The sequence below is a fragment of the Saccopteryx leptura genome, chromosome 3 (genome assembly GCF_036850995.1).
Source record: "Saccopteryx leptura isolate mSacLep1 chromosome 3, mSacLep1_pri_phased_curated, whole genome shotgun sequence".
Taxonomy (NCBI): domain Eukaryota; kingdom Metazoa; phylum Chordata; class Mammalia; order Chiroptera; family Emballonuridae; genus Saccopteryx; species Saccopteryx leptura.
In genome coordinates this window covers 251,133,832-251,155,893 of record NC_089505.1, presented here as the reverse complement: position 1 = coordinate 251,155,893, position 22,062 = coordinate 251,133,832, and positions in this window count along the sequence as shown.

The following is a 22,062-nucleotide window of genomic DNA, read 5'->3' as shown; positions in this document are numbered from 1 at the left end:
CATGTGTGACTAATCTAGGGTTAACTTCCAATAATTGGTCGAATAGATTCGCAATACCTTTTTATTTTTTTAAAAAAATACCATTATAAAGATTTACAACTTTTGTACTCGTCTGTACTCAATATGAATTGTTTGACGTTTAGCTGCAATGTGAAACCCACATTCTTTTAGGCGGAGTTTGCCAGTGTGCACTCAAGGTCAAACAATTCGTTATTTTTGTGGTCAAGTGTGCTGAATCAAGTGGCATTGTAGCATAGACAATAGCTGCAATTGATAACTGAAAATGTGTCCAGGCTGTTTGTAAAATGAAATAATTGTTTTATTTGCAATATAACCCCTTCAAGCTCATTCTATTAATTAAATATTGTTTCTATTGATTGTGATACAATTTGGATATTTATATGGTATGTAATTATATTTTTATTAAAATATAATTGTATATTAAAAATTTTTTCACTCACATTTATTCATAAACAAATTACATAATAAAGTTTTGTGTACTTAAATCATTTTTTCCTTTTTTTATTATTAATTTAATAGCAGTGACATTGATAAATCAGGGTACATATGTTGAGAGAAAACATCTCCAGATTATTTTGACTTTTTTTTTATTAAATGTAATGCAGTGACATTGATAAATCAGGGTACATATGTTGAGAGAAAACATCTCCAGATTATTTTGACATTTGATTGTTGCATACCCCTCACCTAAAGTCAAATTGTCTTCTGTCACCTTCTATCTGGTTTTCTTTGTGCCCCTCCCCTCCCCTTACCCCTCTCTCTTTTTCCTCACACCCTCCTCTCCCCTCAGTTACCATCATATTCTTGTGCATGTCTCCGAGTCTCATTTTTATGTCCCATCTATGTATGGATTCATATAGTTCTTAGTTTTTTCTGATTTACTTATTTCACTTCGTATAATATTATCAAGGTCCATCCATGTTATTGTAAATGATCCGATGTCATCATTTCTTATGGCTGAGTAGTATTCCATAGTATATATGTATCAAAGCTTTTTAATCCACTCGTCCACTGACAGACACTTGGGCTGTTTCCAGATCTTCGCTATTGTGAACAAAACTGCCATAAACATGGGGGTGCATTTCTCCTTTTGAAACAGTTCTATGGTGTTCTTGGGGTATATTCCTAAAAGTGGGATAGCTGGGTCAAAAGGCAGTTTGATTTTTATTTTTTGAGGAATCTCCATACTGTTTTCCACAGTGGCTACACCAGTCTGCATTCCCACCAGCAGTGCAGGAGGGTTCCCTTTTCTCCACATCCTTGCCAGCACTTATTCTGTGTTGTTTTGTTGATGAGCGCCATTCTGACTGGTGTGAGGTGATATTTCATTGTGGTTTTAATTTGCATTTCTCTAATGAGCAGTGATGTTGAGCATTTTTTCATATGCCTATTGGCCATCTGTATGTCCTCTTTGGAGAAGTGTCTATTCATTTCTTTTGCCCATTTTTCATTGGATTGTTTGTCTTCCTGGTGTTGAGAGAAACAAATTGTTTTTATATTTAACATTTTTTTAATTTTAATATTTTGTCCAGCCTGTGAAAAAAGTTTTCTTTCTAATCTGGCCCCAGGGGCAAAAACTGTTGGCCATGCCTATATTAGACCGTTAGTTAAATGTTTGATGATTTCAATACCTTGAGTTTACCCTGAAGTATTTGCTAACAGTTACAAAGAAAGATCATTCAGAATGAAGGGCTATAATTTCTGAAATTCAGCACAAGCCAATGTAAAATCAAGATCAAGTTTAACAAAAATAAAAAAGAAGGGAGGATTTCCTTATACATTTTTAACAGCATATTTATTATGTAAAGCAATGCACACCACTATAGACCTAGAATACACTAATAACCAACCTACATGATTTTCCTCTGTAGCTCTTGAGGAAATGTGAGACAGAAAATATGAATGATTAAGCTACAAAATGATGCGTATTTCTAAGTTTCCCCAGATAAGCTATATTTCACAAATAAGCCCTCTGCCATTATTTAGGTGTCCTGACTGGAATTATGTACTATTTCTTCAGAGGTAGACAAACTATTTTATTTACTCATGCAGCCATCAGAGCTGGAGCTTGGATGGGTGTGGGGAGAGAATGGGACAAGTTGGAAATAGTTTTTGAGACTGCTTTGACCACTTTAATTTAAGAAAGAAGCAAAGTAGCTAATGAGTCTTTCCAGGATCTGAGATTGTGATTCATTTGAAATTAAGATGGCTAATGTGACTACAGATCCACTGGTCTTAAGATAATTGAGAAGCAAGACAGATGCTATTCACTTTCAGCTTGGAGCCATCTTAGAGACTCTTCCGGTGGACTTCCTGCAGCTTGCCAAATACTGTAGGAATATAGCTGCCTTTCTAAAGAACAAGAACCCATTTTTGAATGCAAGAATCAGGGAATGCCACAAGTAGGAAATTGGGGCCAAAAGTGATAGGTCTGAACTGTTAAATTTCTTGACGACATTTAGCAGAGAGGTTTTGTAATTCCATCCTCTGAACTCTGTTCAAAGACAAGGAATATGGCACGGAAGGACCCTCAGGAGCCAGCCACCATTCTCTAATGTTTTAACTTCACTTTGTAGAAAAAAAATTGACTTTTTCAAAGCAGCAGCAGAAAAAGAGAGGGCCTCCATGTTTGCGAACTTTCTCCCCTAAACATGTCAGTCCAGGAATAGAACTTCAAATCAGAAATATTTTGGAATCCCTAATGCCCAATTGAACTGATATCAGAGCAAAACTGCTTTGCTCAGTGCCTTCCTGATTTCCTAGTGGACAGCACCTCTTTAAGATGATTTGTACCTGGTGTCATAGATCCCCCTATGTCTCTTTTTCCAGGACACTGCCAACTCCTAAATATCACAGGTATGCCAATTCTATACAAACACAACTTTTCTAGTCCACCAGTCTTTGGTTTGAGCTTAACAAAGAGAAGTAAAATTTTTAAAAATATGCTTAATTCACTGTTTGTTCAGGATTGAGACTTGACTGAATCCTGGCTCTATATCTACTCTGTCTGGTCAAAGAAGCAAGGGGAAAGTTTTCTGTTTGTATTGTCCTAAAAAAGAGATTTAAAAACCATTGGCCAGTGGACAAGGTTGGTCTTTTGTGGACATCTCACATGATTTCTTATTGATGATTTCTGTTCACCTGGGTAGAAGCTTGTTAAGCATCTTTGTGAGAATTACTGAATTTAATATTATAGATAATGTAAACAAACAGGGATTGTGTGTGTCTTAAAGTTGCTTAAATAGTGCCAGTTTCAAATATTGTATTCCCTACTGGTTTTCAGATGAACAAATTCATTCAGCAGGAAGGTACCTTTTGTCAGATCCTGTGGTCTGTCTTTTACTTTTGTAAGATAGTCCGTGTATTTGAAAAGCCTGCCTTCAAGAAGCTTATAGTCTAGTTATTATGGTTAACTGTTCTGTATGACATTTAACAACTTCCTGAAATGTCATGAGCAAATAGCTATGGACACCATGTGCAGCCCAGGAGATGGTGGTATTGTTGCAAAGTAAGTGAGAGGAAATGATATACCCAATAGAAAAGATGACAATACAAGGCACTCCTGGGCACCAGAGTAAGTCTTTATTTATAGCAGTGAACAGGAAAGATTAAAGGAGGCCATGATTAGCATGACTAAAGGCAGATGCAAAAAGCAAGGTAAGGTTCACAGTCATTTTATTTTTGGAGTTTAGGATAACCCTGAGAAGTTCAAGACCCTCATGGAAGTTCTTCTCCAGAAACATTCTTCACAAAGAGGGGAAGATGAATGTTACTTACGAGTTTCTGGCCAACAGCCTAGCACTTCATTCCTTGAATTTACACTCCCTTTTCTCCTTTTTGGCTAATCTTCAAACACTACAAATGAATGGAAGGGTTGAGATATTTTGTAAATACAGCCTCTCAAAAGTTGATTTTTATATTTGACTTTTTTCCTGTAGGACTTTGGACGATAATGGAACACTCTAAAAAAATCTAAACTGTATTTCCAAATTCCAGACAAATTATGCTCTCTACTGATAGTGATTTAGGACATTCTTGATTTTCTTGAGTCTTGTGTCCATTTGTTTTAAAGAATGAAAAAAGTATTTAGCCTTTTTGAAGACTATGAAGTGGAGATTTCTGTTTTCTTTTTGTTTAAGAAGGTCTTGATGAACTCCATGATTAGGTCTTTCCTCCAGCAAATTATCCTCACTTTATTCATTTTATGATGACCAAAAAAGGAAAAAAATCATGAAGGAAACCTCAGCCTTAACTTTTCCTCCTTTTTCTTTTTATTACTTTAAAATTTTTTCATTGAATTTATTGGGGTGAGGTTGGTCAATAAAATTATATAGGTTTCAGGTGTATAATTCTATAATACATCATCTGTATATTGTATTGTGTGTTCACCACCCCAAGTCAAGTCAGCCTTATCTTTTAATATCCTCGTTTTTGTTAGTTTATGTTGCAACATTACTTTTATTTCCACATAAGAGTGGGGTTTGCAGGTAATTAATATTACTTTTCTGTACTCCTACCAGAGGAAAAATACTCCATTATTAATGCCCAGTTGTTAAAGCACAGAATAAAATGTGAACAACACTTTCTTCATGTGTCACTTTACACACAGAAGGTGGGTGGGTGGGGTGCTTTTTCAATGGAAGGGTGTTACGGACTCAGTTCCTCATCAGGCACACCTACACTCCCAGCCAGTTTGTGAATCTGAGTATGTAACCCTTTTAAGAGGCCCGATTAGAGTTTTGCTACTACTTCTACAATTGGGAATTTCTTGCTTTCTACTCCTCATTTGCCCATTCTTCATGGACCAAGCATTTTACACCTAAAAACTGAATTGGATGGAATTTGGCCATGCTCTTAGGAACATGTTTTTCTCCCCTTTTTGAATTCAGAGAGGCTGAGCAAAACCATATATTGATCCTGCCCAAGGTCCTCAAATATTTGTAAAATGCTTTTAAATAAAAATGGAGTATCCTAGTATTCTGCCTTTAAGTCAAAGAGGAGTATCCTGGTAGTCTGCAGCCTTACAAGGAGACAAAGAAGCTCTTTGGTCTCCCTAATATAGTTGCAATAAAGATGGTGGCCCTCAAAGTAAACATAAAATACTTGTAAGTAGGACTTATGCAAAAGAGCTTTGTTCTTAAATACTGGAGAGGCAGAAACCCTGAAACAATGGGGCAAATTAGCATGCAGCCAGCCCAAGGCTCTTTGATACACGCCTCCCCCCGCCCCCGCGCGTGCTCGCGCGCGCGCACACACACACACACACACACACACACACACACACACGCTCACAGTGACAAATACTTGGTGCTGGCTAGGAGGAGGCCAACACGAAGAGTTTTTCATGATAAGGCAGCACGTCAGATTTCAGACCCTTTCCCTACAAATGGGCTTTCGCTGCTCAAAGGGGGGGCTTTCTGATCCAGATAATAAAGTCCATTTACATGAAAAGATGCAGCTTTCAATGACATGATTAATTTCGGAAATACCTGGCATCTGAATGAAACAGAGACTTCAAGAAATGACTGATGATGAGGAAAGATAATTAGGCAAATGTCAAGAGTTTTGCTTGGTGACTGAGGGGCTGGCCTGACTAGGTTATCGTATCCTCATTCCAAATGGAAATGAAAGGGCTTTGTGGGAATCTGGGGATGATCAGCCTATGGTTATATGTAAACTCTCTTCAGCTCATGTTTCTCTGGGTTTTACTCCATCATAAGCAGTGGGCAGCTGATGCGTACCTTCAATGACTTCTCAGTGAATCCCAGACAAAGCTGGCCTTGTTTTTCTTGACGCCTGAAAAATGTAAATTTATCTTGCCTTACATGTCATTTGTTCAAAAGTGACCTTTCTGTTCTGAGCCTTTTAAAAATCTCATTGATTTCTCCTCCCTTCCAAAAAAAAAACAAAAACAAAAACACAAAAAAAACAAAAGAGGAAAAGCCAAACACCATTTAATACTCTTCAGAGAGGACTTTGCAGACAAAAGTTAAAGTGGGGGGTAATGCGAAATACCTCTCCACATTGTTTTTGAACAGTGTCTTTATCGTTTTTGTTTTGTTTTATTATTATTTTTTAATAGCAGTTTTCTATTGGTGAATTGGAGGATGTCAATGATTGGAGATTAGTGACTTCTACCCCATAGCGTTGATGGAAAGCAGGGTACTCCTAGTGGACTGAGTTCTCCAAAAAGAACCTTTTAGTGCTTTGGCTGGTGGCTTAGTGGATAGAGGAGTATGGACATCCTGGGTTCTAGTCCCAGTCAGAGCACACAGAGAAGCTCCTTTCCTCCTCACTCTCTCCTTTCTCTCTCTTTTTACCTCCTGCAGCCAGTGTATTGGTTTTAGCATAAGCTCAGGCACTGAGGATAGCTTGGTTGGTCCAAGCGCCAGCCTCAGGTGCTAAAAATAGCTTGTTTGATTTGAGCACTGGTTGATTAGAGCATCTGTTTACTGGATGGATTCTGGTCAGAGCACATGCAGGAGTCTGTCTCACTATCTTTCCTCTACTCACTTAAAAAAAAACTTTTAGAATAAAGAATTTGTAACAGGGGTAAGAGAGAAGAAAGTTCCTCTTTATTTTTTCTGTCTGAGAGTACATCTTAATTCCTCAAAAAAAAATTTATTATAGACATTTGTAGATCTATCATGGTCCATGAGAAATTCTTAGAAACCCTAACCTCTTCACCTTACTCTTTCTTCCTCCATGTAACTGATGACTAAAGGAAAAATGTACCTCTCACAATTACACCATCTCCTGGCAATGGAGCTCCTTCAAGAATAGAGGAGATGATCTTGAGAAGGATTCTGGCTAGCCATTTAGGCTTGAGGCATGCCGATTTAGGTTTACCTCTGATATGAGTTAATGGCTGCTATGGGTTGAATTGTGCCCCTCCAAAAGATGTGCTGAAATCTTAACTTTTAGTACCTCAGAATAGGACCTTATTTAAAAATAGTCATTGTAGATATAATTAATGAAGATTAGGTCATACAGGCATAAAGTGGGCTCCTAAGTCAATAGGTCCAGTGTTCTTTTTTTTTTTTTTTTTTTTTTTTTTTTGTATTTTTCTGAAGCTGGAAACAGGGAGAGACAGTCAGACAGACTCCCGCATGCGCCCGACCGGGATCCACCCGGCACGCCCACCAGGGGCCGATGCTCTGCCCACCAGGGGGCGATGCTCTGCCCCTCCGGGGCGTCGCTCTGTCGCGACCAGAGCCACTCTAGCGCCTGGGGCAGAGGCCAAGGAGCCATCCCCAGCGCCCGGGCCATCTTCGCTCCAGTGGAGCCTTGGCTGTGGGAGGGGAAGAGAGAGACAGAGAGGAAGGGGGGGGAGGGGTGGAGAAGCAGATGGTTGCTTCTCCTGTGTGCCCTGGGCCGGTAATCAAACCCAGGACTTCTGTATGCCAGGCCGATGTTCTACCACTGAGCCAACCAGCCAGGGCCGGCAGTGTTCTTATAGGAAGATGATGTGAAGACACACAGGGTAAACCATTATGTGACTCCAGAGGGAGAGATTGGAGTCATAAAATTGTAAGCCAATCCTGCCACGAATTGATGACCACAGCCAGGAGCTAGAAGAGACAAGGAAAGATTCTTCCCTACAGATTATAGAGGGAGCAAGGCCCAACTGACACTTCAATTTTAAACTTCTCGTCTCTAGAGCTCTGAGACAATAGATTTCTGTTTTAAGCCACCCAATTTGTGGCATTTGCTTATCAGTCTTAGGAAACTAGTACAATGGCCACGTAATTTAACATAGCAGGCTTATAACAAACTGGTAATAATCCCCTTTTTCCTAGCCCTAAACTCTTAGAGTCTTACCCCAATTCCATCATTGTAAGCAGATATGGGTTTACTAAGAGACAGTGTCACCTGTCACAAATAGTGAAGGGCATATAGCTCCATATTTGCCAGAAACAGGGGATCTGTCTCTAAAAAGCTGAACTAAATAGAAACATACTCCCAGACTGCTCATCAAGTGTCATGGCAGCCACCTGAAATGAAACGCTCAGCGTATTTAGTGAAATATTTATACTATATGCTAAGTAAATTGAGTGCACTATAAGATACTCAGGAGTTTAGAACATAAAACACCATTTAAACCAAGACACAAGGGAGAAACAAACCGAAGTGTTAGCCAGCTTTATTATTATTATTTTTTTGGAGAAAAATACATTAAAATATATTCATAGGAAATATGTGAGGTCTTTCACTAAATCTGTTTCTAATAGTGAAATAAAGCTGAAAAGAACTGGAATTAACCCATTGTGTGAAAATTTCTATTTAAAATGGAACAATTTCATCATTTCCCTATAATTTAAAAAAGCTATTCACCCCAAATAATAAAGTATGTTTAGTACTATATTATTAAGTAATACATATAACTTGGTATGAGCTAATTTCCTTCGAGTTTTAAAAACTTGCTTTAGAAATTACATTACTTAGCACCAGTTTGCACAAATGACAGACTATTAACAATACAAACAAAAAAAAGGATTACTACTCTACCTTACATAATTCATTTATATAACATAGTATAAATATATGTATATTTACTGAAGTATGCCATTTCTTTGGTTTTGAATGTTTGTTACTGTTCAAACCAGAATACTAACAGCTAAACAATTTTTATATATAAAGATGCTTTTTGCTTTGGGAGTAGAAAAATGCACAGTTGGGAGAAGGTCCCATAATCCCAATATGAAATGGTTGTGTCGTCCTGTTTGCTTTTAATCATTTATAATTCTTGAGATGCTTAACATTTTATGTTTAAATATTATCTTGGTACAAGCTTTCCCCCCCGCTTATGCATAATTTCATCTAGAAATTAATATCTCCCACTTGTAATGAATCAAAAAGTAGAAACATTTTCCTTCTTTAATGGTGTAGAAATTAGTGTAATTTTAGACCACTCAAGGATATAATTATTTGCATCTACTAGACATATTAGCTAGAAATATCTGATCAAGGTAGGGGGAAATTTGGAGAAAAAAAAATATTCCTTGAAGTTGTAAATAGCTAGCTAACTCTTTTAAATGCTCCTTAAAAATAAGTAATTAAACTATGTGAACATTCCATTTCTAGAAAAATGTACTTCTGGAATCCTTTGAAAACTACATGTATTTCTGTATTTTAAAATAGGGTAAAATACTTGAAGATTGTTTATTTTCTGCTGTGTTAATATATATGTATATATGGTTTTGGTATTGTTGGGAGTGATAGAAAGAAATAAATGAAGTGTTAATCTAATAAATGGGTTGCCAGTTGGGCTAAAATCGAATGCAATACATATATGTCAATTGCATGTATATACAATTGTAATATTTTTATCATTATTATGGAGTGTGCTTAGTTTTATAAATGCATCTGTTCCTTGTGATGATTCCTGCGCTCAGCTTAAATGCAAGTTATCATTTTTCTCCTCTTGTTTATAAAGGTTCAGTTTATATTTCTTCTGTGATTGGTTATATTCCTGGAAAGTCTTGGAATTGACCGTATAGTATATTTTTTATTGAATTATTTCACACACAAATGGCAGGACCCAAAGGGGATTCTGGGCTTACAGTATTTTTGTAATGAAAGTGTTCCTTTCATATGAAAGCTGCTAATTAGTGCTTTTGAATGGCTCAACATTGAATTGTTGGAAGGCATCATATCAGGGGCTAATATAAAACTGATTATGTGGAAGAATATATAAAATAAGAAGGTGTTAAACTCAACACAAACTGAGTGGCAGGGGTTACCCAACAGTGCTAATTTTATGTTTGTTTGGTCTCATTTAAAGTTAAGATGCCTGTGTTATAATCGTGATTCGGAACATGTTGTACATACAGATGGACTAAAATGTGTCAATTTAAGAGCTGCAATTGTCTGGCAAAGAAGTCAATGGGTAGTTTTTTTTTTTCAGGAAATAGCTATTCTTAAACACTAGTTTTTATTTTTAACAGAAACACATATGGGGACTTAAATATATATATATGCTTTTATATATGATGGTTATACCAGACATGCTCAAAGTTCAAATTCCTGCTAAGCATATTCATTGAGCTTTTTATAGTATTTTGCTATGCTTATATAACAGGGCAATAATCCATTAATAGAATTTGGAGTTTCTCAAGAGAGTTTCACTGCTGAAATTCAATGTACATATGTTTGAATTAATCCAAGAGTTTTGATATCAGATTCTATTCTCAGTATTATGAATGAATCACCCTAGAGCAGTGGTCCCCAACCCCCAGGGCCGCGAACCGGTACTGGTCCGTGGACCATTTGGTACCAGTCTGCAGAGAAAGAATAAATAACTTACATTATTTCCATTTTATTTATATTTAAGTCTGAATGATGTTTTATTTTTTAAAAATGACCAGATTCCCTCTGCTACATCCATCTAAGACTCACTCTTTTTTTTTAATTTTTATTAATTTTAATGGGGTGACATCAATAAATCAGGGTACATATATGTTCAAAGAAAACATGTCCAGGTTATCTTGTCAATTATGTTGCATACCCATCACCCAAAGTCAGATTGCCCTCCGTCACCTTCTATCTAGTTTTCTTTGTGCCCCCCCCCCCAACCACCACACTCTTGTCCATGTAAGACTCACTCTTGACGCTTGTCTTGGTCACATGATACATTTATCCATCCCACCCTAAAGGCCAGTCCATGAAAATATTTTCTGACATTAAACCGGTCCATGGCCCCAAAAAGGCTGGGGACCACTGCCCTAGAGGAAACCTGAAGAGGTCCCTTATTTCCACCCATTTTCTCCCAGCTTCCATACAGATCATTTAAAAACTTTCTACTTTTAATTCCTTCCAAGGAAATTTACCATTCTGTTTCGTCATTCCCCCCAAGTTTAGTGATTGGTTTCAAGGGTGACTACTCCATCATTATTGTAAAAATGGTCCTCCTGGCTTACAACTGTTCTATTTATGCTTTTTCCACTTTAAAGACAAGTGAAAGTAATATGCATTTAGTAGAAATCATAGTTCAGATTTTGAATTTTGATCTCTTCCTGGCTGGCTATATACAGTCTGGTACTCTCTCGTGATACTGGGCAGTTGCAGGGAGTCTCAGCTCCCAATCCGCCACCTAATCACTAGGGTCAACAACTACACTATGGTGTAGTATGAAATTCATTTTGACTCACAATATTTTCAAATTACAATGGGTTTATTGCGTAGTAACCCCATTACAAGTCAAGGAACATTTGTAGTTCCCTGGCCAGACCATCTCATTTCAAGTGAAGCACAAAGGGCCTACTGGACAATCATTCAGAAAACATTTTTACTAAAATATCATCCTTTTTTGCATCAAAACATATGAGTTTCAAATACACTTCTGTCTGGCTTTTTCTTATCATGTCTTCTATTACTCACTATAGAGGGGCGCAGTGTTAGAATGTGTTTTGTTGATTTGATTTTGTTTAATTTTTAGTGTCTTTTAAAAAACTATTCTTTTGAATATAAACACTTGGGAATTCTATGATGCTGGATATGGAAAATGATATATTTCTTATAGACACTCAACTAGATTTGAGAATATCATAATGACAACCACATGATAAATTTTAAAAAAATTAAAAAATTGATAAACTTGTAGCAAATTTGATTAAGAAAAACAAAGAGTAGTTATAAATGACCAATATCAGGAATTAAAAGAAGACATCATTCAGTTTCTTAAGATATCCACAACAATATAGAAGAGATAGAACTACTTAGTGATTAGAATGAAGAATCAGGTTGGATTAATTACTAAAAATGTACAAGATATCTAACCTGACACAGGATAAAATAGAAAATATAAAAATCTTAGGATCCCATGCAGGTTAATCATGTTACATGTATTTATCATGTCTGTTTAAGATTCAGCTATGACAATTTCTTAGATATTTCTTGTTTTTCTTGATTTTGAAAGTTCAAGGAGTATTGGTTAGGTATTTTATAGAATACTTCTCTATTGGAATTTAGATGATGTTTTTCTTATTATTAGTCATACTGGGAGTATGACTTTTGGGAAGGAGGACCACAGAGGTGAAGTGCCATTTTAACCACACATCACAGGCATATACTAGCAACACAATTTCACACTGTTGACTTGACTTAGATCTCCTCTCTGAGGTAAAGTCTGTCACATTTCTCCAGTCACTGGAAAGTTACAACCCCTCTCCTCTTCCATATTGTACTCTTTGGTACACGGGTATCCCACACTTAACGAGTAGGAGCTTAGGATCCCCTTGTCGAGGACTGGGTATCTACATAAATTATTTTTAACTATTCTGTATAAAAGATTTGTCTTTTTCCCTCATTTATCCAATTTATTGATATCAACATAAATTCATGGGTATTTAATTTATACTTCAGGTATTCATCTAATACTGCTTTTATTCTATTTTACCATGTATTTCAGCTTTGGCTGTTGGGAACTCTTTCAGTTGGCTCCTGTGTCTTTTTGACAAACTCTCATTAATGGGGATTTTCTTTTTGTGCCTTCTTACTTCCTGGCACTCTATTTCCAGGCTCATCATGTATATTTCTCACCCTATTCCTAGAATTAAGCATTTCTCCTGGCTCCTTTCATTGTTAGTTTATGTACTACCAATAAAAAATAAAATAACATTTCAACAGAGTAAGTTTTCCAATACTTAGGTGAAAATGTACCAAAAAGGGGATCAATATTTCTATACAGAAAGTTTTAAAATATTATTGAGAGATATTAAAGAGATAAGTAAATAAAGGAACACAGTATGTTCCCATATTTAAGATCCAGTATTGTAAGTTTGTTAATTTCATTCAAATTGGTTTATAGATTCAAATCAATCCCAATCAAAAGCTCAGAACTATTGTAAAAATTGATAAGCTGACTCTAAAATTTATAGTAAAAGCAGAAGGCCAAAAATAATCAAGATAATCCTTTTTTGTGTGTGGGTATGAGAGAGAGACAGAGACAGAGACAGGAAGGGAGAGAGATGAGAAACATCAACTCATAGTTGCATTATTTTAGTTGTTCATTGATTGCTTCTTATAGGTGCTGTGATCAAGGGACTCCAGCCAAGCCAGTGACCCCTTGCTCAATCCAGTGACCTCACGGTTTAGTCAGTGACCTTTGGGCTCAAGCCAGTGACCATGGGACTCCATGATCTTGTGATGAAGCTGGCGACCTGTGGCTCAAGTTGACCAGTGTGCACTCAAACCAATGAGCTCGTGCTCAAGCCAGTGACCTCAGGTTTTGAACCTGGGTGCTCAACATCCCAAGTGAACACTCTAACCATTGCACCACCACCTGTCAGGCTAATCAAGATAATCTTAAAGAACAATTTAATATATAGTTAGAGTAAGTAAGATAGTATGGTATTAGCTAATGGATAAATAGATAATAGAATAAACAATCCCAGAGAAAACCACACATATACATATACATGATTAATGTCTCTCCTAACCTTTTAATATGAAAATTTCAAACATAAAGCAGAGTTGAAAGAAGTTTACAGTGAATACTTATACTCACCACCTAGTTTTTACCATTATAATTTTTTTAATTATGTGAGAGGCGGGGAGGCAGAGACAGATTCTCACATGCACCCTGACTGGGATCCACCCAGCAAGCGAACTAGGGGTGAAGCTCTGCCCATCTAGGGCCACTGCTCCTTTGCTCAGCAACTGAGCCATTTTTTTAGCACCTGAGGCAGAGGCCATGGAACAATCCTCAGTGCTTGGGGCCAACTCGCTCAAACCATTTGAGCCATGACTGTGGGAGGAGAAGAGAGAGAGAGAGAGCAAGAGAGAGAAAGGGGGGAGAGAGAGCAAGAGAAAAAGAAGGGGGAGGAGGAGGGAAGCAGATGGTCGCTTCTTCTGTGTGCCCTGACTAGGAATCGAACCTGGGATTTCCACACCCTGGGACAGTGCACTACCTCTGAGCCAACTGGCCAGGGCTCTACTATTATCATTTAACAATGCTTGCTTATCATACATTCATTCAACCATCATATTTTTGGTTGCATTTCCAAGTAAATTATAGGTATTACTATACTTACTTCTAAGCATGTAAACATAAATACATTAACTAGAGTTCAATATTTCTTTATAGTTCTTTACTTCTGATGTCAAATATATATACAGTGAAATGGACGAGTAAGTCTACAATTGCTAAAATGTGGCAAATGCATACACCTGTGTAACACAATCCTCTGTCAAGTTACAGAATAGTTTGATTATACCAGAAAGTTTCATCATGCTCACTCCCAGCTAATACTATCCCCATCCTCAGAGACAATACAGATTTTTTTACTATAGATTCTTGCATGTTCTAGAATTTCATATACTTAGAATCATATAGTATGTTCTATTCATGTATCTAGCTGCTTTGAATCAGCATGGCATCTCTCAGATCTATTCATACTGTTGCATGTATTGAGAGTTTATGCATTTTTATTAATGAGTAGCATTCATTGTATGAATAAATCACTGTTTGTTTATTCATTCTTCTATTAATGAACACATGGGCAGTTTCAAGTTTTAGGCTGTTATGAATCAAACTGATATAAACATTATTTTATAAGTCCTTTGTGACAATATGATTTAATTTCTCTTTCCTAAATATCTCGTATTGGAATTAAGTGTCACAGGGTAGGCTACCTGTATAGTTTTATAAGCAACCGCCAGAACTTTTCCAAAGTAGCTGTCCCGTATCAGACTTCTCAAGTACCCAGGCCGGGATATACAGGAGGCACAAAAAAGTTCAGGGAACACCTGTCATGTCTGTTCTTGAGTCCCAAGCCCCCCAGCCAGTTTGTCTTCTTTTCCCTATCTTTCATAGTTTTCTTATGTTTGTTATATGTATAACATTTAAGAATTTTAGCTAGACTTAATGGGAGGAATAGGGGAAAATGTGTCTACTTAATCTCATTTGAAATTGGGAATGTATTGCTATTTTAATTTTATTTTATCTTGAACATGCTGATAATGACTAGTGGCAGGGATATCAAGTGAGTCTCTGTACTCTTGACTTATTGCTGGTGGAAGTGTGACAGAGCTTCCAATGGGTTTGAAGACAGAAGATGCAGCCATCAGAGTTTATGACTAAGAGGAATTGTCTCATGTCTATCTCATGGGAAGATGCTTTGAAAGTAAAGGGCTCAGATCACTACCAAGGAATACCAGATAAAAGGAAGGAGCACATTTATAGGTTGTAGCATGCGTAGCTTAGAACAATGATAGAGGAACAAGTTGAATAGACCTCTGTACGTAGTTCCTGAGGTGTTCGAGGCACAGCTAAGTCATGTTTTCTGAAACCAGGATAAGGATAGAAGCAGGAAGACATAGGCAGCTACAAAGTATTGCCCTTAGGTGTTGAGATGTGATGTAAGAAAACCAGATGAGTGCTCCTCATGTCCCCATCTCCTCTGGCCTGCCCTTGGCTTCAGTAGTTAGTCACCTCTTCAGTTGGATTGAGACCTGAGGTCCACAAGAAAAGCACTAGGGGTAGGAGTCAGTGAGATATAACCAGGGCACATGCACTTCTTAGGGAGAAATTTCATATTGATCTTTGGTTGGTCTTGAGAAAAGCAGTGAAAAGTTGGGTGGAAACATGTAAGACTAAGGAACAAATAGGATGATGTTTTTTAGTAATTAATAATGAGAGTATTTTTACTATGGGATGGCAAAAGGAAGGGTGATATTTTTAAAGTTTGCAAGGTAAATGGAAAGAAGAAACATAAAAATAAATAAAGACAAATAACAGAATTAAAGATATCAGTAACCATAGTGCAAAAAAAAAACATTACCATTAGCATATAAAATATCTTTTAAAATATTTAATTACTTCCCATCTATCTACTCACAGATTACTTGCCATTTTACCTCTAACATAGAACCTTACTGGTATTTCTATATTGGCCCTTTATAGTAGCATGTGCTGGTTTTAGGGCAATACATATTCAATATGAAGTCATTTGTCAATTAGCTAAAATACATACAAATATATTTGATGTGTAAATATTTTCAATTTTTGATTTTACATACATGTCAAAACTCTCTCTTCCCTATAGATTTCATTAAAAATGTATTGAAAATGTTTGTTTCAACCAGTGTGTGTCTTTTTAGGGTAACTTTTATTGCTATTTCACTTTGAAAACCAAATACCTTTAAATACTATTGCATAGAAATTTGTTGACTTGCTATTTAAAGTATTTAGCCATGACTCACTAGGGCATCTTAATGGTGTGGTTGAACATGATACCAGGCAGCTGTCATTTAAGGGTGGTGTATTGCTTTGTACTCACATTGACCCGAGAGCCCCCTGGAGATGAGGTGGTATGCTTAGTGGGGAGGGCGAGTGTCATGTAAAGTTACAGGATAAACATGGCATTGTGCCCAGGAGAATCAGTTGTATATAAGCATCTGAGAGGACAATTTTGAGGGGTAAAAGTAGTTTTGTATATACAAAAAGAGTTAGCAGAATTACATTTTCCATGTCAAGACAATTTAAATTCTTTACAAAAGCACAGAAAATAGCTGTAAAGTTTAGTGCTTTGACATTGTCCACTCATAACCATTAGTGTTGCAGACCCATCAAAGAGAACTAAGGTGACTTTGGGGGAGGTCATAGAACTCATAATATAGCTCCAGTGGGCAAGTGCTCTTTCTCCTGATATAACCAGCTAGAAGGGTGACTTCTTCGTGGGTCCCAGGAAGTTTGCATGGCTAGATTTTTGAGAATGTAAATTTGTTCCCTGAGATCTAGTATATTTGACTTTCTTTATACACATACAACATGTTTTCCAAGTATTTGTTCAAGTTTCTGTTATAATTTTACTCAAGTATCTATTTACAAACATGTTACTATTCTTAGTTCTATTTCCCTCTTCAATGAGTTCCTTATAATATAAAGAACTTGTAATTGTAGAATCTGGCATTTACATGTTATTCTTTATTTGCCTTTTAAAAGTTAGATAATATAAACATACTTGGAGTATAAACTTTCCCACAGCTACTGAAGACAATTTTTCAAGTAATATAATAGTGAAAAAAAATTAAGAACCTTTGAAAACCATTGAGGTTGTGGCAAGTAGGCCATCCCTTTCTGATGACACTAATAATAAACTTGAAGAGGCTGATAAAGCTCAGGGAATAACAATTTGAGAGACTGTAGGTAAGCAAAATAGCAGTAAACATAAAATGTATGGGATGTATTTAGATGATTTTCCATATTCTTATTGTTGTAGAGAGGCAAATTGGTATCACTTATGTCACTTGTGAGCAAAACCACAAACCATTAAACTTATAGATAACTTATAGGAGAATTAATGCCTTATTATCAAGTCATTCAATATATTAACATGTCTATCCACTTTCTGAGCTTTTATTTGATTTTTTAATCAATGTTTTATAGCTTTCAGCATATAGATTCTAAATATATTTTGTTAGATTTATACTCAAAATTTTATTTTTTGGAAGTTTTGTAATAAGTACTGTTTTTGAAAAAAATATATTCTAATTGTTCGATGCTAGGGTACAGAAATAAAATTTATTTTATTTTTATTTTTTCTTATTTTTTCAATTACAGTTACATTTACTATATTTTGTATTAGTTTTAGGTGTACAGCCTAATGATGAGAGAATCATATACTTCACAAAGTAGTTCCCCCACTACTTCTAGTACTCACCTGGTATCATATATTGTTGTTACAAGATTATTAAGTATATTCCCTATGCTGTGCTTTATATCCCTGTGACTATTTTGTGACTACCAGAAATACAATTTTTTTGCTTGTTTATTGACCTAGTATCTTGTAACTTCACTAAATTCATTTATTATTTTTAGGAGCTTTTCAATCAATTCTTTGTCATTTTCCATGCATAGAAGCATGGTGTCTGTCAATAGAGACAGCTTTATTTCTCTTTTTCAATATGTGTAAATTTTATTTTTGTCTTGCCTTATTGCATAGGCTAGGACTTCTAGTATGATGCTGAACAGTAATGTCAATTATTGTCTTTTGAAAAATCTTATTGTAAAAGCTACTATTCTATTATCATTCTGAAATTTTAATTACACACATATCAGCTACTTGATACAGTCCCATAGCTCTTTGGATATCTATTTTTTTATTTTAACATATTTTTTCTTTGTATTTCAGTTGGATAACTTCTACTGATCTAGGACACTGATTCTTTCTTTGGCTATGTTGTCTTCCTGAAGACTCTGTTGAAGGCATTTTTCATATCTGTTATTAGATTTTTATTAATAACATTTCCATTTAATTCTTTTAGTGATTCTTTTTATATTTCCTTTTGTATTGAAATTATACATCTGAGTTTTCATGTTGTCCATCTTTTCTATTACAGACTTTAATAAAGTAATTATGAGTTATGGTTATTATAAATTCTGTTTTTTATATTATCTATTTTATATTTGAATATGGTTCTGTTAATTGTATTATCTCTTGAAAGTTGATTGTTTTTTTCATAAACATAATTTTTATTGAAAGCTGGATATCATATGTAAAATACTAGAGACTGAAGTAAATATCAATAGTTTTATGCATGAAAATGGTCACCTTTTGTTTTTGCTGGGCTCCAAGTGGCACCATTTTCCCTTACCAGTTTATACACATCTCCACAAATTTGTTAACAACTCTAGCTGATTCTTCCTTACCTGTGTCTGGCTGTGTCTGCTCAAAGTAAGCAGGTGCTTCCATCCTCATCCTCCCTCCAGCCACCTGTCTTTTCTTTAGATTTCAGACTTGTTAGTTCTGTGACTACAGCTCTCTAATGGCATCAAGAAAAGTTGTGAACTTGAGATTTGTCTGGCTTGTTTGTTGTTTTTGCAATGGAGAAAGTGATGCTTTTCCAGGTCTCTAAGCAGAGGTTTATAAATTTTTAAAAGTTATTTTGAAGAGCTAATATATTTACATGGTTCAAAAATAAATAATACTATTGTCACATTTGAAAAGGCAAAAAGTATTAAATGAGAATCTCACTTTCACTTATTTCTTACCCATTGCATTCTCTGTCTCCCTTAAATTCTTGTTTGTATTATTTAGTTAAACCCCAAATCCAGAAAATACATGTGGCTATACTAATTCTATCTCCCTTTCTTACACAAAAATTTTGTCCCTTGCTTTTCTCCCTGTTGATCATTCCTAATAGGCACATAGAGACCTTCTTTATTATTTTCACAGCTGAATGATATTCTTTGTTGGTATACCATAATTTATTCAACAGTTGCCTATTGTTAACCATTTAGGTTGTTTCTAATCCTTTGTTATTATAGATAATATTACAGTGGACAATCCTGTAAATAAATCATTTTCTTACACATGCCGATTTATCTGTGATTCAAATCCCCAGAAAGGAAATTGCTAAAACAATGCATTCATAATTTTACATACTATTGTCTGATTCTCCACACTTTCTTTATCAACATCTTCATTGTTGTAGTGGAATTTCAAGTGAGAATAAAATAAACCTGTGTGCTTAGTCTACTACTTTTGCCCAATTCTTCCCATCTTCCCATTTATGTTTCAATCAACTCCACTCCAGTTCTTGTCCCAACTATTTCATTGAAGCTTCTATTGTTAAGGAGATATGTGAAAAAATGCTTTACATTTCTGTAGGAATTAAGTTTAGGGAAGATTTCCACATCACCTCCAAACTGGTGGCAAGCTTTGCAAAGAAGTAATAGAGACAGATATAAAGTTTCTGATCAGATAGTCTAAAACAGCCTTCCAGGGTTCTCACACATTCAGTGTTGTGCAAGAAACAGCTGAAAGAAACAGCCAAATGTGACTCATGCTCCCAGGAGGGGTGAAGAACTAGCTGAAACAAACAAAAAAAGCAAACAAAACCACAGTAATAACTGATTGGCCAAAATGATATAAAACATGATTTTTAAAATTTTTTTATTTTTAGCTATAAAAGAGTATAAAGATCAGAGAGGTTGTATTTTGACAAAGCCAATGCCGTTGATGTCAACCTAAGAATAGAACTTGGTTCTTCTGATTCTAGCATAAATTTTACTTCCTCCACTTTAATATCACATTTAACTCCAGTGGCAGAACAGAATTTGGGACCATCAGAGAGAGTAAAATATTGTATTTTAAATATTTGTGTGAGATTTTAATTCTAGATCATACAAGTTTCATGTGTGTTTTGAAATCATATTTACTCAATTTAAATAAATTATCATTCTAATAATAAATTATATTTCTAATCTTTAAAAAACTTTCAGTTTGAGTTGTAATGACACTGAAATTAATCTTCATTTTTGTTTAATATTTGTTTTTTCTTCTAATATTTGCTTGTTCATATAATTTATTCATACTTATGTACATATTACTTATTCATTTATGAGCCCTTTGTTTTGTATAAAAGAACACATCTCATTCACAAATATAATTTTTCAAAAAGCATAACTACTTAAAAAAAGACTTTAATGCGGTATTTACACATAAAAGGTTGTATACGACTAATGTATACAAATATGTGAGTTTGGGGATAAGTATACATAGTAAAACCATCATCACCATCAAGGCCATAAACATACATATTACATCCCAAATATTTACCCTGCTACTTTTATTATCAACATCATCATCACCACCGTGATTATCTTTACAATAAGAACACTTAACATGAGACTTACCCTCCTAGCAAATTTTAGGTATAAAATAGAGTATTGCTAGCAAGAGGCACTATGACTATACTGTATAGTAGGTCTTCAGAACTTATCTCAAATAACTGAGATTTTGTACCCTTTGACCATCACCTATATTTTACCTACTCCCTCCAATTCCTGGCCACCACCATGCCACTCTCTACCTCTATAAGTTTGACTAGATTCCAGTTATATGAGTGAAACCATATAGAATTTGTGTTTCTGTGTCTGACTTATTTTACTTAGCATAAGGTACTCCAGGTCCAACCATGTTGTCTTAAATGGCAGGATTTTCTTATTTCTTTAAGACTGAATTGTACGCCACAGAATATACATATTTTCTTTATCCAGTTATTGATCTATGGACATTTAGATATTTTCCCCCATATCTTGGCTATTATAAATAATGCTTCCACGAACATGGAAGTGCAGTCATTTCTTTTTGAGATCCTGATTTTAATTCCTTTGGATAAATACCAAGAAGTGGTATTCTGGATTATCTGCTAGTTATAGTTTCAGATTTTTTGAAATCTGTTTTCATAATAGCAATATTCATTTCCACCAATATTGTATCAGGGTCCTCTTTTCTCCACATTCTCACCAACACTTTTTATCTTTTCCATTTTCAAATAATAGCTGTCTTAACAAATGGGAGGTGAGATCTCATAGTGGTTTTGATTTTCATTTCCAGGATGACCAGTGATGTTGAGCACTTTTCCATCTATCTGCTGGACATTTGAATGTCTTCTTTGGAGAAATGTCTATTTGGGTACTTTTTCCACTTTTAATTCAGTTATTTGTTTTTTTCTTATTGAATTGTATGATTTCCTTACATATTTTGGATACTAACCCCTATCAGATACATGGTTTGCAAATATTTTCTCCCATTCTATAAATTGCTTTTACATTTTGTCAATAAAACATAACTTTTTAAATCATAAACTTAATTTATGTTATAAATTCTTATTTATGTGGGTGTGCTGGAAACTGAATCATAAACATGGTTTCTCCCCATTTTCTCCCCAGACATGAAAAATAAGCTTTTTTGACAGCAGGCATGCATGCCTTTAGCCAATGAGCAAGATTTGTCTAGCTGAAGTGCTATTGATTGACATGTATGGGTTTTTTTAAAAATTGGAAACAATATCTAAAAATCAAAAGCTTTTACATTAAAAAAATCCAAACAAGCAGCTTGTATAGAGAAGTCAGACTGTCCACACCGGGCTTACATTCTTGCGTGGCAGCCTTTACCTACAACCAAAGAGCACCTAGCCCTTCCAGAGGGCATGTGTGACTCCCACTTCAACAGGGTTCCCTGTGTTTCTTTAAGAATTATGGTCTATATGTGTATGTGTGTATATGCATATAATTACTATTTGTTTCTATAT